General features: G+C 35.5%; 1 protein-coding gene across 4 annotated transcripts in view; it reads right to left on the minus strand.

Moving 5' to 3' along the window:
- The window catches only part of Pgant9 (polypeptide N-acetylgalactosaminyltransferase 9), a 925,839-nt gene extending 906,957 nt beyond the window's left edge, over positions 1–18,882 (minus strand). For 3 of the 4 annotated variants that reach the window (XM_081741028.1, XM_081741019.1, XM_081741020.1), the window contains exon 1: positions 18,691–18,881. The gene's annotated coding sequence lies outside the window, so the exon portion shown is untranslated. Of the gene's footprint in view, positions 1–18,690 lie in introns of all 4 variants that reach the window. The other variant, XM_081741029.1, reaches the window with a different exon arrangement.
- Positions 18,883–19,541: the final 659 nt, after the last annotated feature.

The raw sequence follows: 19,541 nt of genomic DNA on the forward strand, positions 1-19,541 counted from the left end.
GTCTATTTTAAATAAATTATTGGCTTCATATTAAAGTCTTGGCTTCAAATGACAATTTCAGTCCGTGTGGACAATGATCAAATCTCGGAGGGCTCTTCGGTGTAGGGGTTTCGACTTCTTTATGGGACAAGATTCACGTAGTTGATATTGCAAAATTGTTTTATATATATATAAGTGGAAACTTGCACCATTTGGTTAATTTTACCTCTTATGTTTTGCAGATTCATATTCCAAGCAATAGTTACTCCGCAGAGCTAAAAGAAGGCACTTACTAGTTTCATTAAAATGAAATGTATTTTATGAGAGGAGCAGACGAACGAAGAGGCACCCAAACGTTGGTTGATTCGTACGGTTGAAACTCCTTAAGCTCGCTTCAATTATTATTATTATTATTATTATTATTATTATTATTATTATTATTATTATTATTATTATTATTATTATTATTATTATTATTATTATTATTGTTATTATTATTATTAAAGCTTTTTGCTCCTAATTTAGTGATTTTACTTTATTATTTAACGAATATATTGAAAATTGTCAGAGACACGTATGCAGTAATTTATTTCGGGAGGGGTCCGACTTCAATATTAGGATAAATTATAATAAAATTTTAAAAGATAATCCCCAAAATTAGGCTAAATTTACAGAAAAGTTGGGGTTTCAGAGGGGGTCCGGACCCCCTGGACGCACCCCTAAATGCGTCCTTGTTTGTCAGTAACATTTCCTCATTTTGAAACCCTCAAAAACTTCGGATAGACTATATAAAGAAAAACGAGTTATTTTCGATAAAATATCACTTCAAGGAGACGCGACAGTTTTATTGCACATGGTGGTATCCAACGTTCACAAGGGCAAGAATTCCTTCCCTTTTATTCTTTTGCTATTGTGCTGTATCGAAAGGTCAGGTTTGTAACACATTACTCCTACGAACAAGCATGACTGGCAGATAGGAATACTGAACACAACTCCAGAGAAATGCATGCTGAACTTACGTTTATAGCTACGCTTTGGTGATTTGCCCTCAAGGTCAATCGAGTGGTAATTCAGTTCCGTCTCTGTTCTTAAGCCATGTTCGTATTACTTCGAACAGTTTTGATAATGAAAAGCATGCCTCTTAATATAACAGACTTCTTTCGCGTAAGAAATCGAAACTCAGTTGGTCAGAGCAACTAGTCTGTAAGAATTAGGTTGTTAGTTAGTTAGGAGCCCAGTACGAGTAAGGGTTTTTATTACTATTGTTTTTATCTTTTTTATGTGAGGAAAAATCAAATTGTGAAATCCCGATATCAAATGTATTTGATTAGGTAGCTTTGTCTTAGCTAAACTTTAAACATCAGTAACTGTCGAAATTATTTCACTAACCGATCACTTACTGAACATTTCAAACACGTCAAACCAGTGGCATAACATGAAGGTTAACCTCTCCTCCGCAGTCCTTAGTTATGCGTCCGTACTTTCAAGGGCGGACTAAGGGCCGGGCGACTGCCCGGGGCGCCAGAGAAAGAGGGGCACCAAAACGAGCCTCAAAAAGTAAATTTTATAATGTGCTTTCTACTGACGTTTTTGGTTTATATTCTTGTAAAGTAGTGGCAATTATATGATCTTTTTCCATTTCACTATGGAAGAAGAGAGTTTCATAGTACTAAGGGGGCTGTATCGAAAAATTGAGAGATGGCATGTAGAATAAAGAGTGCTGGGAATTAAGTATTGTTTGTTTGTTTGCTTGAGTTTAGCGTTCCACGGTTATGCCTTAATGGGCAAGGGAGATGTGGATACTAATTATAGTGGAATCCGAACCACTTTTATCGTTCAACAGTAATCCACCGGGAATTGGACCCGGTACCACAGAAGGCAGGCGTGCTAGCCACTAGACCAGGGGGGTGGAGTTGGTATTGTTTATAGCGGGCCATATTCTTAGTGAAGTTTTTCTAGGTAAGGATTTCTTTTTGAAAATGGGTTTAAAACAGGGGCGTCATTTAGGGAGGGCAGGGAGGGGCATTTGCCCCCCCTGAGTTTGAGATGTATATAGATTTTATCATTAGAATAGTAGTAAATCAGTGAAAAACGCGAAATTTTACTTATATCAAGAGGTCTTGCCCCCCCCAAAGCAAAATCTGAAATGACGCTCCTGGTTTAAACTATTAAAAACACTATGATAAAATGTAAAATATAGGCTACTACTAGGGGAAGGGCCACTAGACCAGGGGGGTGGAGTTGGTATTGTTTATAGCGGGCCATATTCTTTGTGAAGTTTTCCTAGGTAAGGATTTCTTTTTGAAAATGGGTTTAAAACAGGGGCGTCATTTAGGGAGGGCAGGGAGGGGCATTTGCCCCCCCCTGAGTTTGAGATGTATATAGATTTTATCATTAGAATAGTAGTAAATCAGTGAAAAACGCGAAATTTTACTTATATCAAAAGGTCTTGCCCCCCCCCCCCAAAGCATAATCTAAAATGACGCTTCCGGTTTAAACTATTAAAAACACTACGATAAAATGTAAAATATAGGCTACTACTAGGGGAAGGGCGCCAAAAAGTCACTTTGCCCGTGTGAAAATTTGGCCTGCTCCGCCCCTGCGTACTTTCTGTATACTTTTTGGCCTTGCAGCTTGTGCGGTCCCCACGCCACATTGTTGCGGGGGCGCTATTTACGCCTACCCTTCGAACGTAATTCAATAACGGTTTAAGAAATTCTACCATCATCGTGGAAACGGGAATATATTTTTCTAATAGTCCCATAGAACTTTCACTCAGAACGCCAGATGCAATTTTTCAGAGTGGGCTCTGGCTAAGTAGAAGGAAGATCTGTTTCCTAAGTAAGTTCCTTTCAGAAAGTTTGCTATTTCTTTAACAGTGATGTAAATAAACATACTCATCGTTATTAGCTCGACACCAAACCATCCTGGACAAATCCCTCTAGAACAATGATCGGCAAAAGTTATTCTGCCTAATTTTATAAGCGACTCAAGGGTGAAACACTTGTTAACGAAAGCAATGTTGTGTATATACTGCCTTGTTTCTGACAAAATATAAAGTCTTTTGTAATCTGTAGACACTTTTCCTATTCTTTTTGTCACCCTTGGTTGTGTAGGGAAGCCTCGAACAAATAAAGAAGAGGTAATATTACAGTTAAGGGGCGCTATAAATATATTAGGTATTTCTTTTGTTACCTAACCATAACGGCCTAGGGTCGTCTTCAGTAGAATAAAAAATGCTACGTGATATTACATTCACGAAGGAGGAAAGGATGCTCTAAATATATTTCTTATTCATTTTGTCTGCCCTGCTTCTCAGAAATTATATACCTTGTGTTGGAGGGTGCTGAAAAGAGAGGAGGGGAAATAAAACGTCGTGCCCCCTCATACATTTTAAATTTTGTGACGTGGTTGCTCAAATTATTACTAAAGAAAGCACAATAAACTAAGATGTCTAAAGTTACAAGATTATGTAATGGTGGCATATTCAGGAATAATAATAATAATAATAATAATAATAATAATAATAATAATAATAATAATAATAATAATAATAATAAATATGAATGTCTTTGGAGAGCCGAAATTATGTGACACGAATCATTATAGGTAGAGCTTTAAGATGAGTGGTCATAGGGGAGGAAAAACAGGATTTTTCTCTCTCTGACTCTCTAACGTTAAGATTATGTGCTGAAGGTAAGAAGCATCATCATTCTACAATAGGTTGCTTTTACGTAGAATATCTATTACTTGAGCTCTCCTCCTTCGGGCAACTTTGCTTATGTAGTAAATTCAAAACAATTTCAATTTAAGACAAATATTTATAGAGAAAATTAAACATATAATAGGGAAATCTGTTATCAAAATATCCAAACATGTAGATAGAAGACTATGTAGTGAGGAATTGTGAAACTATAAAATTCTCCAAATTAGAATTAACATTTACTGGAAAACATTCGTTATGCATCAGTGAGCACAGGGGAAATAATTACGAATCTGTTTGCAAACAGAAATTAGAGACACTAATGCAAATGCGACGATATTTTCTCTCTCTCTCTCTCTCTTTTTTTTTTTTTTTTTTTTTTTTGGTATCGTCATGAGTTTTACACATACGTTACAATTTGATTCTTTCCCAAATAAAAAATAAATAAAATAACCTTAGTGATAAAAATGACAACAGTCCTTCACGGGATTCGAACCGTCTACCTTCGGTATACAAACTCGTTGCTTTAACTAACTGAGCTATTTGCTTTCTTACGTAAGCTGAACCTGTTCTACAGTAAAGACGATTTTTCATTACGATTGGGCTAACAATTCGTCTTTTTCCATAGGTAATTTCCACTATTTGCACTATCTATACGTTAATACTTAGCATAGATTCATATATTTGGAGTTCGCTGATAATGCATATAATAAGACATACTAGAAATATTTCGTTAAAATTTTCGTTTGTAGATCTAATCCACGCTTCTCTCAATGACATAGATGTCGCTGCTTCGTGTTGAACTGCAGAATTCCCTCGTGTTCTTGAAAATTTCCCACTTTAGCAGAGTTGGTAATTCTCGAGATTTCTGTCGATTTAATGTTTTTTGCTTCTAATTTCTTTATTTTAAGCTAATATCTAACACAAATATTAAAAACGGGTTTGTTATTAACCTGTCCTGCTGGGGAAACCTTCCGAGATTTCGAACATATAAAGAAAACGGAGATATTTTCAAAAAAACTTCAAAATAAAGAGACGCGTCATTTATTTTGCTCATGGTAGTACATTGGAAAAGAAAGTAACAAATTATTAATTATTCATTCATTGGTTCCAGGACTTACAATTGGTTACGAGTGTGACTGAAATTTATTTTTATGTTATTTAATGAATTATACACTATTCATGGGAAGTACTTAAAGCAACATACTATCCCGTCATTTACAGTATTATGAAATGACATAACAAGCAAACCATACCGAAGCTATGAATGTATTCACAAGGCTACCAATATAAGTTTCGTAAGGTGAAACGGAAGAACGCAGAAGAATCCCCATTAAGACAGAAAGTGACAACAGATTTTACGTGAGAGTTTCATTGCTAGAAGCCGTAAGGCGAGACGGGAAAATGCGAACAGTACATGGACCAGTAAATAATTACCACTACAGAACTGAATTATACTGCGCTGATGAAAGACTCTGCAGCCTCTGACTCTGCCCCAGTGTTGCAGACCGATTAGTTGGAAAAGCAGAAGATTCGAACATAAAAAACAGGAGAAAGCAGTAGACACAAAGTGGCGGCATTTGAGTGCAAATCCAGGGGGACCAAAAAAATTGCCATTATTAAGGAGACAGCGGTCAAAACAAGAGGTCCAGAATTCATCATTACTTTAATTTCAAAATAAAACAATACATACAAAACATAAATTTGAATTTTAATTACTTCAAAATAAGAGCTGACGATCATGGAGAAGTGATCCAACCAGGAGTAAAAGTGGTTCTGAAATAGTAGGGTGACGCATGATAGGCCGTCCTCCTTACCTATGTTTATTTACTGTAATTTTTTAGGAAGTGGGGGACACCATAGATATTTTTGGAAGTGGGGTAACGACGTCCCCCCAGCATACACCTCACCTTTACCCTGCTTCCAACCCAAGTCCCAATTTAAACACTTACTCGTAAATCTTACAGTAAGTCATAAAGATCGCCAACCATCATGCATATAGAAGATAAAGTACAGTTACATCTTTGTATTTATATTATATACATCAAAACCCTATAACTATTTGCGCTACAGAGCTTTGTGTATGGATAGAGAGAAATTTTCTCTTTTTATGTAAGAAAAAATGAAAATTCAATATTAATAATTGTTTAACTTCTCGAAGTAAGGAGGAAGCAGGAAATTGTTCATTTTTCATTTTCTTTCACAGTAGATCAGTAGAACGTAGGAAAAGCAGCAGATCTCCTGCAAAATCAGTAGCTCTGGCAACACTGCTCTGCCCTATTAAAGCACAGGATTCCTCAAACTATAAATAACGAAATAGCGACATTAGTTCGAATCCTTAGACGTAGCATGAGCGTGATTGTTAGAAGACGATAAACAACAGATAAAATATGACAGCTACCACTGTCTTCTATCTACAGTACAAGAATAAAGAATTGGATCCAGAAGAATAAAAGCTACAAATTATTATTGGCATCAAAGGACGAACTTTTAAATAAAAATTAGTTCTCAAAAACTGCTCATGAGAATTTACATTCAAGCATGCCATTTTATTTCGCTGATGGCATTTATTGATTGAGACTCACCTTTTTACACTATTACGGTTAAACAGTTAGTCACTATTATGGACAATACTTGGAGTCTATTCTAGTCTTGCGAGCGCCATACTAAAAAGCTTCATTGATGTATGCTTCAGTTTCAGATTCATGAAGAGATGGCGTAGTTATCATATAGCATCAGTTTTCCATTGATTCTCTCAAAAACTATGCATCATGGCTCATACTAACCGTTATCATTACGTTCAGCTCAATATGAGACCTATTGACTGACACTGATAATATTCCTTATATGCTATGAGGTGTTCAAGAAAAATACCTCCCCACCCTCTTTTCCCCACTTCAGCACAAAAATGTAGATACCGTACTCAGTAAGTTACCAATATTCTATTGACTCCAACCAATTCATGTCTTTATGTTAAGTCCGGGGGGTTGGAATCATTTTTTTTCTGTGTGTGTGGGGTGTTCTGCACCAGGTCGGTAGCCAGCCGAAAAATGTAGGGGGGGGGGGCGACAAAACCATATTATGGTTTATCACCATATTATAGTTCATTTGCAAGCCTGCTGTGAAAATTTTTGTAAAACCCTCGCCTCGTCTCGAAGAAAGTAATTCTCGTCTCGTCTGAAACGACACTGCTTTAGACCATCAAGGATTTGGGAATTGGATTTTAAGTATACAGTAAAACCTGTCTATGTTGGCCACCATCGGTTCCATCGAAAAGTGGCCAACTTACAGAAAATAAGTGTGATTTGTGTATTTTTAGAATAGGACTTCTAGTATTACTTGATTGTAAAATTTTAATAAGTAGTGGCACGACAGCTACTTATAAATAATGTATATAGAGTAATCGTAAAAATATACAGTACTAGAAAATATTATTATAATATGTTTAAAATATGTGCATACCTTTCTCTTCCTGAAAACTAGTCTGGTACATTGTATTATTCGAATTGAAAACACAATAACACAAACAACCATGAAATAGAAGCGTATGTACGCAGTTTATTGAAATTGATATTATAGCACACTGAGTTATTCAGATTGAAAACAAGAAAAGCGGTTATATATTGAGAAATTCATATGCAATTTATGTGACTTCTTTTCAGTTGTTACTGAATGGTGGTTCATTCTAGACGTATTTGTTTTATTCTTTTTGGCAGATATGCACATTCTAATGTTGTAGTTAACTACCACTTGTTTATGAGCTAGAAGTGTTTCCCTCGGAGCAAAAGATGTTTTCAAATATTCTTGAGGGAATTTATATCTTAAAAACTCCGCTATCTTTTGACAAGCCGACAAGTGCCAATAGTTGACAATTGAAATGGTTAGTTTTAGAGAATTTTCCGGAATTAATAAAGATCCCCACTGATGAGAGGAGTTGATATGGATAATGGTTTTACCAAAACAGACAGGATAAAGAAATACGTACAACCATTTCCTGAATTCCTGTACGTGGTTTTTCTTATTCACATCTTCCTTCACTACCCCTTTATAAGGGTAGTGTTCTGGCCATTGACCTCCAAGAACAAATCGTGCGAATCTATGCTTCTTTGTGTCCAGTCACAAATACAGAACATCTGCCTCTCATATGGGAATTCGAAAGAGTTAAGAAAAATAACAAAACTGTATTTTGCGTGGCCAAGATACGCAGGTAAAATCATTATCATCATAGGGTAAACATTGCTTCAGTGTGGCCAACTTCCAATTCGAAAATTCACGATTCAAAACGCTCTACCTTAGAAACTACAGGACCGATCCCAAGCGGTTTAAGGAATTACATAGGCGAAACGAACTGTAAAAAGGAAATTGGTATAGGATACTCCTTTAAAGTACTAATAACGCGTTTGTTTCGCCGATAACGGAGGATGGTAAAACATGGATATTTAGATAGCTCGCATACTAGTTCCTGTGTAATTCCTTAAACCGCTTGTTATGGGTCCCATAGTTTCTAAGGCAGAGCGTTTCGAAACATGATTTTTTTGAATTTTCGGCGGTTCATAACTCTGCAATGAGACGTTTTTCGACTTATGTTTATAAGAACTTTTTTTCTTCCATTTCATATATCCACCCAAAGCTTGTCGGTGGATTTACCTACCACCCTGTATAAATAACAGCTTCAATTTTTGTTATTCAAAAAACTCAATCTACTAGATCTGCCACTGGGTAATAACCGTTATATACAGTATATAATATAATGCATCTATATAGCAACATGTAGCTATGAATGATACATTATTTTGCCTCCTTCTGTGACTAATTGGTATCCCTCCAATATACAGTGGCTCAATAAAGAAATCGGACACATACCTACTTACACATTCTAAGAGAGAATAAATATTTCAAGAGTATGCTTCAGAGAAAAATAAATATGTTTTAGTTACTCTATAGTATTTACTTATAGCAAATAGAGACAGCAACAACAAAACTCACTTTCAAGAATAAAAAATACAAAAAAGTGAAAATATAGCTAAAATCCATGTCAAAAAAGAACTCGGACAGGTGGCAGCATTTTCTTTCTTTCTGGGCTTAATAGAGGAATTTCCAAGAGTTTGTCTACTTGACAGTTTTAGGTGTTCAAGTGAATCGAGTAGAAGCCGTACTGTTTGTATGTAGGTAAAACTGTGTGTTTAACAGTTAAAATGGTAAGGCAACGTGGGCAAACTTCTTTAGAAATAATAGAACTTATTTTAAAATATTATAAAGAGGGAAAATCAGTTCGTGATATTGGGGAAATAGTAAATAGGACACATTCCACAGTTCATGACATTATCAGACGTTTTAAATCAACAAAAGTTGTGGAAAACAAACCAAAAAGTGGTAGACCTAGAGTGTTTTCAAAATCAGACGAACGATGGATTGTACTACAGGTTAGTAAAAACCCCAAGATAAGTGCTCCTAAACTTGCCAAAGAAGTATGAGAACATCTCAATAAAAGTGTCCATCCCGAAACAATAAGATTGGTTTCAAGAAGAAACAATTTATATGGAAGAGTAGCTCGTAAAAATCCGTTCGTAACAAGTGCAATAGAAAAAAAAGAGACTCGGTTTTGCAAAAATTTACAAAAAATAAAGATTTTTTGTTTTGGAGCACTGTGTTATTCGCGGAAAAAAGCAAATTTAATTTGTGCCGCTCAGATGCTCAACGTTATATCTGGCGGAAACCTAATGAAGAACTTCAAGAGCGTAATCTACGATCCACTGTGAAACATGGAGGTGGCTCGATAATGGTTTGGGGTTGTATGTCCGCTGCTCATCCAGGTAAACGTTGTGTAATCGATGGAATTATGGATCACACCAAGTATTTAAACATTCTGAAGCAAAATTTGGTACAAAGTGCTGAATTATTGGGAATAAAACAGAACTTCCAGTACTACCAGGATAACGATCCCAAGCACAAAGCACTCAATGTGCGTTTGTGGCTCCTGTACAATTGTCCGCATGTGCTGCAAACACCTCCGCAATCTTCTGATATTAACGTCATTGAGCACTTATGGGCTCATTTGGAAAAACAGTTTAAAAAGCATACTATTAGGACAAAGGAAGACTTGGAATCAGCACTTCAGACTGAATGGGCAAAAATTGATCCTTCTTTCTGCAAAAAACTAGCAAAATCCATGCCCGATAGATTGAAAGCCATCATGAAAAATAAGGGATTGCCAACAAAATATTAAATATATGTAATAACTTCCTAAAATTTTGCTACAAATTAAGTGTCCGAGTTCTTTTTTGGAATGGATTGAAGCTATGTTTTTACTTTTTGTATTTTTTTAGTCATGGAATTGAGTTTTGTTATTGCTGTTTCTATTTTCCATAAGTAAATACTATAGAATAATTAAAATATATTTATTTTTCTCTGAAGTATACTCTTGAAATGTTTATTCTCTCTTAGAATGTGTAAGTAGGTATGTGTCCGACTTCTTTATTGAGCCACTGTAGGTATTACCGGTCTTTTCATGAACCTAGTCCCCCCACTGGCAAACCCGAATGTTTATTTAGAAATCCAAAAAGTTCTAAATACATATCTCCAAACACAACACACATTTCCTCTCACAATTACAAACTTTAATTCTCACGGATTAGTGGATATTAAATATCCGACACGCCTCACAGTTTTATATCATTCACGAAAGCTAGCTTACGATGTGTTAATGTTTTTAAAAGCAGACCCATATCTCACTTTATACATATTTATGTATATACACGTAAACATATAGATATCTAACAATATGTGCTTTGTTTATGCCTTGTTAACTGGAGAGACATAAAACAAACATAAAACCACTATGAAACTGTAATTACCATGTTAGATCATTATTAATAAAAACTATGGAATCAAATAAAATCATGTTTTTTTCCTCATAATGTAAAGTTTTTATTTTTTTCTTTGTTGTTTGGAAAAATCAGAAAAATGCTATCGCACCGAGTTATAAAACAAAAGTCTTTTATATGTACAGTGGATAGTGCAACGGGAGTTGTAAAAAAAATAAAGTGACGATTCCTTCAACAAAATCTAAATAGAAGGAACATTTTAATGGATACGTAATTGTAAACTACTGGGAATACAGAGATAAATGCAGGGTATGTCAAAAATAAGCATTGAATCAATTCCACTAACTCTCTAAGAACAACAGAAATGTTTGTGTTACATTTCTAGACGGAGAACATTGGATTTTTAGAGCTTTAAAGATTAAAAAAGAAAAGAAAAAAAGAAAGAAAGAAAAGGAAAATAAAGAAAAAAAGTGTGTGAATAACAGTACATCAAGCAATCCTTTTCTGTTTAGAACAATTCAACTTCAGAACAACAATTTGTACAAGAAAGAAACTGAACAAAATTAAGGGAAACAAGCTCTCGCTTTCAAGTGTTATTTCGCTAGCATTAACAATTTTAACATACAGTAAAATGGCAATAATATATCCAAACTTCGATTTTCGGCCATCATCTGGACTCCGCACTTTCACCAATTGAAAGAATATATTTTGCGATTATGGCAAGCTGGCGTCTGACAGAACACGTCACGTGGTGTTGAAGGCATTGATGCTAAATTTCTGCAATAGAAAAATTAAACCTTCAAGTTTTAAGTCCCACGGTTATGCCGACCAGGCTACGAAGACGGTGATGACGAGAAACGAATGAACTGGTGGAATGAAGGAAGTGGGAGGAAACGGGAGAACCCCGAGAAAACCCACGCACACGGTTCTGCAACAATAAAGTCAGTAGCTATGGCGACAAACAAAGTTTAAAAGTGATGAAAATATAATCATAATAACACTTGGAAATACGAGGCACGTCCAGAAAATAAGTGTAGTAGATTTTTGTAGGTTTGAAAAAGAGTATTTAAACTTAACTTTTACATGGTTACATCAGAACATATGTTAACTATTTTTCCACGTAGTCGCCATCCCTCTCGATGCACTTAGTGAGACGAGGGATCTATTTTTATATGTCTTGGTTAAAAAAGTTTGGTCAGGGGAATGTCAATATGATTCAAAACATCCTATCCGAGTGACTCAAAGTTGTCTTGTTGCATTGGCCGTATGCTGTATGTATTATAATAATACATACAACTATAAGCAGTATATATGTTAATGAATGCTCGTCTTATACTAGTGACAAAGACAAAGACTTGCAAGACCACATATAATATATCTAATACCAAATCGCGGTTGTAAAGAAAAGAGTGTATTACATAGCACAAATAAATCAACAGTCTATTGATAACTGATATCAAGCTCAGGATTTCCACTCAAGAGAATACAAAACATTGTGCAGTGAAGTTGGAAAGTATTAAAAACTATAGAACAAAAGATACAAACGATACCTAAAATAACTTCACGTAACGGAAAAAACACAAATGAAACTGTTACTTGATTAAAATAATTAACAGAAATAAATATACTCCATCAAATTTTAAATTGTTTCTAGAAGATCGGGGTATTTTGTCTGATTTTAATCAAATATTCATTTTTTATATACATGAACTGAATGCAAAAATTTGTACAGTATCCTCTTGCGTATTATCTTCAAATTTGCAGGAGGTAAAAGTTTGTTTATTTGCTCTTAGCTAACATACTTTTCATTATGTTCATCAAGGCGAAACAATGTACCGTCACTTTTACACAATTTTAGAAATGCCACTCGAACTTCATCATCTTAAAACCCAGCCGGACTGATGCCTGAACTTTTATAGGCAACTGTACTTGTAGCGTCACACTTGAAATCAATCAGAACATAAGTTCCTGGCTTAATATTATGTGCTGAGAGTTTAAATCCCGAGACAGGTTTATCAACTGATGGCCCAGGAACGTCAGAACAGCTCGTTTGTGAACTAGACGTGACACTATCATCAGTGTAAACATCACTATACTCACGCCTTTGAGATAATGTTTGTATGGCTGGTTGCTGAGTCGATCTCGAAGAAACTTGTATTTTGATAAAGTTGGACATTGCGGTAAGACTAACTAAAATGTTAAAAGTGATAGAAGTTCCGTATTCCAATGATATCAGTAGTAACATCCAACGTTTGTTCAGGAGAAGGCGACCCGCTTCTTCAAAGTCAACTTGAGATACAAAAAGCATATTAACACTTTTAGATAAAGTGACAGTGTGTTCATAGAAATCTTGTGTAGAATTAATTTTTGTGGCTCTGGCCTTGAGCAACATCCAAACAGTCCTTTTGATTATGACCACCTATGGCTTCTACCAGTCCCTTTCCATGTTCTAGTGCAAAGGTGAAGTTTTTATGTAACTAAGAAACCTACTGTTTCGTCTGTACATAAATTTACATCAGTACTTTGTGTAACGGAGGTGACATCGTGTCAGTGTTAATTCAAGACATGTAACCTCCGTTACACGTGTCAAAAAGGAAATATATTTATAAACTACTTATTGTAGATGAAACATTAGTTATGTCTTCGTTATTATTCACCGTACGTTTCGTGCAAATAACACAGCTATGTTCCATTTTACATGAATTTATCACTATTTGTTGTAAAGGAGGTTACATCGTGTTGTTACTCATCAAAACCTGCATAAGTTTAACACAGTACCTGCCTTGACAATACTTATTGCTCTCTTCAAAACTACAAGTGTGCTTCTTTCGTTCCTTCCATAAATGGGTTACTTTACTTCGTCCACTAATTGATACAAGCTAGCCAAATTGAGCATCTTCGAACGGAAGTTTGACCATGCGCGAACAGTTTTATTCAGTGATACAAATATATAACAGAGAGGTACAATAAATGCACAATTAATATGTTTTTGTAAAATATGCGGGTGCTCAATTCCAGCGTAGATACATTATTCGCCAGATTTCATATGTATTATTCTCTTGAAATTCCCACTTTCTCGTGGAATGGCCGATAGTTGAATTACAAACTTTTCTTATTTCCAGTTACACTAATGCTAATAGCAGAAGGAAACAGTTACTCGCACACTGTGAATGAATTGAATTTTGCCAACATTACAAAGAGTTTACCTCTTGCTATTATTATCATCTGAAGTCCCAACGGAAACTGGCCAGTTCTTCCCGAGAATAATGTTGCCAGAGTTCTTGACCTTCAAGGAAAAGGTTGGTTTTGTCTGTGTGCAAACTATACACGGTACTTCGATTGAGTTGCTAACTGTCGAACTCAAAACATGCTAATCACAAAAAGTGTCTATACAATATACGAAGTTTTTTTCTTTTTAAATAATGGATCTACTTTCCAATGTTATCCGCATTGTGCGCATATTGCTTAATGTTTGTACGCCTATTGCTTAATGAAGTCACATTTTTGTCTGAAAATATATCACAACCAGGTTTACAGAATTATATAATTTTAAGCAATGTTGCAAACTATACCATTATTTGCCATATCTCCAGAACAGACTGGGACATCTCATTATTGTAAATGGCAATATGATCTTCATATCAATTGAAAAGCATCTACGCAATTAGATGAGATACGTATGTAAGCAGCTTTTCGAAATAAGGCATTCAGGAAGAAATCAAACCTTTCATCTCTTGTAACTTTGTTTATATTCATTTGATATTAGTCGTATCATGATCATAGCATTAGACACTAAAGTATACTGGATGTGCATTGGTCCTTTTGTTTCAACTGCGTTGTTACTGCTGCAGAGGCCACCAAATTTGAATGTTTGCGATACTATGGCGCCCTCAGTTTGCAACACCGAATAACAAATGTAACATCATATGTTTTCGTTTTACATGCAGATTTAAAATACGTAACAACATGACATAGCGCCATTCGAAAAAAAAAAAATATAGGCCTAACTTTATGTTGAATTGGAAACACTGTTAATCTGCTGATACCTCAGAATATGTCAAACAATGTCCTCCTGCTGACATTTGCATAGCAGAAAACTTCAGTGATTTCTTGTCAATTAGTTTAAAAGCAACAAGGGAGTAACAAGATATATGGTTCACCCTGCATATGTCTGGTGACGGAGATATTCCTAGTTCCTTGTCACACACAGATAAGTGATTATGTATAGGCTTATCGTTAATTATTGTTCCCGGAATGGTTCAAACCTTAGCTTGGGTCAATTAAAAACAAACATTTGTTGATATATTTTAGCTGTGTTGTCATTAAAAGAGGAAATGATGCCGACATTCACCTACAGAAAGGCTACTTTTTCCAAAGGGAAATAGCGATACAATATATTTACAATGTACTTATTTATATTTCTGGAACAGCTTATCTTCAAATTATAACCCAGATTTTGAATCAGGCCCGTATCCAGGGGGGTCTAGGGGGGCCAGGCCGCCCCTAAATTTTTGCTGGCCCCTCTAAAATGTTCACGGTAGGCTTGCAAATGAACTATAATATGGTGATGAACTATAATATTGTTGGATCGGGCCCTCCTAACTTCATCCGCCACCCCTAAGTTTTTGGGCTGGCTACCGGTCTGGTTTGAATCAATACTAAAAGATATAAATGCAGTAATTATTAGTATGTTGCATTAGAAAGTGGATATATTTCATTCACACGTGATTAATTTCCTGCCCTTGAGTAACACCAGTTATTTCAAGGAAAACGCCACAACGACATCCTTTTTTACGGGGCAAAGCCAAGAAATCAAATAACAGGGAATCGCCACGGAGTTTACTTTGATCATTCAACTTGAAGTAGGCCTATATGATGGATTACAATGACTGACAAACTGTCTTATAAAAGTTTATCAATGACACCAGGGGCGGATCCAGGGGGAAGGGCGATCGTCCCCCCAGAAGAGGAAACTTTCTTATTTTATATACATAAATAAAACCTGTCCCCAAGTTTGGAGCCCTTAAAAGTAGCAGTATGACAACCCTCCCCCCCAGAAGTCGGTCCTGGATCTGCCCCTGAATGACACTCATAGTCACCCAGGTTTTCGTGTCGCTCAAGACTTGTGAAGAAGAAGTTGGAATGTTTCTGATGTTTCTCCTACATATATCTACATGCTATGTTCACAATACAGATATTGTCAATATAGCGACTTCGCTTATGCTCGAAGGCAATGAATAAATAGGCGTAAAACTAATACGGTAAAAAAAAAAAAAAAAAAAAAAAAAAAAAAGAACAGATTTAATGCTAGTCGAGGAGCACAATAAATTAGAAAATTATATTAAGAAAATCACGATCCGAAATTTAATAATAACAAATCTTTAATCTTCGTCTCACAGTAGCACGATAAATCATTAATGAAAGCGAAAGATCATGATATGATTGGTGGAATGAGAACGTGGGAGAACCTCGAAGAAACCCACGGACACCATGCTGCCCATCACAAACTTACTTGGCTTAGAATCGAGCCAGGGACCCCTCCCACCAGAGGTGAAGGCTCTACCACTGAGCCATCTGAACCCTTCCGAAACTCTTGAGTCTTATTATACCAGCTATAAAGGTCGTTCAAGCTGTGAGACCAAGACTAGTTTTCGTCCCTGGGTATAAGAAAGCTTTGCGTCCCTCTCTCCTATTTGTTCGTATTTTGTCATATGTAACCAAAAAGAACATAACAGACAACTGACAGAAGCGAAAGCATTACAGTGTATTTCAACGATACAAAATAAAAGCAACAATAACTAAAACTTAGTGAATACAAGTTTACAGAAAATATGTAGACCACAATATTATCAGTAAGTTCCCAAGTACAGTGAAGCACAGAGGTGAATCTAGAACATTAAATTGGGGGAAAGAGCAGCCAGACCCCAGACTATGACAGGTACACTCATGTCCAAAATTATTGTCGCATGTCTATAAATATGTTGTTGTAGGAATATAATTTGATAACAAATTCGCCCAGTATTTCTTACAATGTTAGTATGTGTATAATCGGCAAAAACATGTATGTGGCAAATTTCATGTCAAAAGAGCAGTAAATAAAAACAATATAACGAAAATAAAATTTTCTTGTCCATTTAGTAACATTTTGTTTTACTCATTCTAATTTTCGTATTCATAATTCGTTTCCTATGAAATTTACCACGAATATACATTTCCCGATTATACACACAGTATCCGTATTAAAAGTACCCTGCAAAACCATTATCAAATTATATTTTCACAATAAGACAGTTATAGATATACGACAATCATTTTGGACATGAGTGTACATCATGAGCTCACTATAAACTTACAAAAATATATAAATAATAGCTTCAATTACTTCTGTCAGTCAAAAAACTGGGGGCCCAGGCCCCGGGCTACATCCGCCACTGGCGAAGCAGCTCAACGATACATGCAGCGTTTCTTTTCCCAATATCATAGTTTAATCTCTATCTTGCAATGTGTCATCCTGATACCAGGCACCTGTAGGCGTGCGTAAATATGAGCCTCTGTATTGATATCTAGCATAAAAGTTCGAAAATCTTAAAATACGTTAAAAAAATGTTTAGGAGGAGGAGTCCAGAAGTACATAAAATGTGAAAACTTTAAAGGAAAAATGGAAGAAGATTCAAGTACTTAGATCTAACATAACCTAATCAAAACTAACCTAACCTAAACTAATCTGAACTAACCCAATAATAATAGAAATAAGCCAAATTCTATATATTTTCTTTTCGAAAATTATGCTGGACCCCTACACTAACATGATCTAACAAACTAATCAGAAACTACCGAAACTGTACATTTTAAAGAAAAAAATAGCTGGACCTCTTCTTCTAAACATTGTCCAAGGAAACAATCATTATAGGTTTATCTAAATTTTATGGAGCAAAGGTAGAACTTATTGTGTAGAATTCTTGTTTCGTATTCAGAGGGCCCCGACATCGAACATAAATCCGGCAATTTTCCAGTTTATTATTATTATTATTAGCTGAACCATGACAATGGCCACACGTTGAAAAACACACCCTGGACATTTTCATCTTCTTTCGCAGTTTCATCTCTGACAAGATTCGAGAACCCAACCTGGTTCTGGTGTTCTTTCTACTACCAACTATTCTACGAATATTCATGTCAATTTCTCGTCCATCTCCTGAACTTACAAAGTATATACATATTTATGGAGCACTACAGATCACGCCCCGGTGCCGAAAAAGAGCATGGAATTATAACATTTATGAAATACTTCGTTCCTAGGTGTCAGAGAAGATTGTTGATTCTGCTCTTCGCTAAAATATTGCAAACTTCACGCACATCATCTGACTGCTTTCCAATAGTTTACAAATTAATAGATAATCTTACAATTTAAGTATAAATAATAATGTTTCTCTATTATTTAACACAGGCGCTAAAATAATTACAATTCAGGGAGGAAGAATACTTTTAACAACAGATTTATTTTATTTTACTTATTTATTTTTTGAAAAGAAAAGTTTTCTTTTAAAGGAAAACTATTACAGACCAGAATATGCATCATTATATTTTAGATTATTTTAGTTGTATGAACACACTGAATGGGTGTGCCAAACGTCAAAATTTCTATTAGTTTTCACGTAATAATAGTTGCATTAAAACGATTTTAAAGACTATGATCTAGATAATGCTCATTATCCAATACAAATTTTAGAAAACAAACCAAGAAACTACACACGGCACCCCAGTCATAACAGGGCAATATAACCTATTATTAATCAAGAATTACTATCACAACGGACGTCCGCAGAAATTGCCAAAACGACAAATAACCAAATCAAAATTAAACTTGGGAGGAAAAAAATGTCAGAATATTTACTATGAATCACAAATATCAGCAACCTTCTCAAGAGAGGGGGAAAAGAAAATGTTTTCTTACAGACAATAAATATATGCAAATAATCTGATGACATTTTGTATCAACATTATCTTTATTCTGCTTTGGTAGGTCGGTCGAATATTGTGCAAGCATTGAACGAGCCACTCACTGAGCATATCAATCGTCCACACATTTCCATGACAATCTCAAGCAGCTAAACAAGGCAAAATTAAAGAAACAGACGGGATAAGTAGAATAAAATGAAACACAGATGGCGGTTAAATACATACCTAGCACGTTCTGTTTAACTTTCCGATATTCTTCTTTATGGTTCTCAAACAAACAAAGTAAACACAATAATAATGAAGCACAACATACGAAAACGTGAATCACAAACAAACAAGCACCCCACGTCCACCACTACTAAGCCACGACTGACGGTCACAGTGCGCCGACGGAAGGCCGAGTTCAACTGTTCCCTTTCGTGGCTCCGATCCTCGCCATAGCGGTTAGTTGCTTGTGTGCGCATGCGTAGAGAGGCACGAGCATCTCTCGCCATTGAAAGATACGGGAAAATCAAATAAAAAGCAAGCGCACACACTGACAAAATATTATCAAGCTGGGAATATATCCCGACAGGAACGGGCGTTCTCATCATTTTAATGTGAATTGTCTTGCATTCATTTCGACAAAAGTATTTATATAAAAATAATTCTTTTATTTCTGTAGTCTATAAATTAATGAAAAACATTAAACAGTGTGTATTCACTGCAGCCATTTGGCAAGGGTAAAATTATATGCTAAAATTCATTTCGAATTTATTTGCTATCCAAAATTATTATATGTATTGAAATTTTATAAAACCTGACAAAGCAAGATATTCAAAGCTCGAATGATGATTTCAGAATATTTTCTACGTGGGAGGGGGGGGGGGCTTTCAATATACGGGAGATTAATGTGGTACTGCGAAAAGACTGGTATCCTACGTTGAGCATAATCGGAGATATGCCCCGGGGAGAGATTTTTTAGGTAGGGGGGGGGATTCTCTTGCGCCATCCCAAGAAATAAATACTGCTTATAACTATATTTTATAGCACCTTCTACTTTCTAGAACAAGGGTAGTCAACCGACAGCACATGTA

Source organism: Thermobia domestica, chromosome 15 (assembly GCF_964235325.1).
Source record: "Thermobia domestica chromosome 15, izTheDome1.hap1.1, whole genome shotgun sequence".
Taxonomy (NCBI): domain Eukaryota; kingdom Metazoa; phylum Arthropoda; class Insecta; order Zygentoma; family Lepismatidae; genus Thermobia; species Thermobia domestica.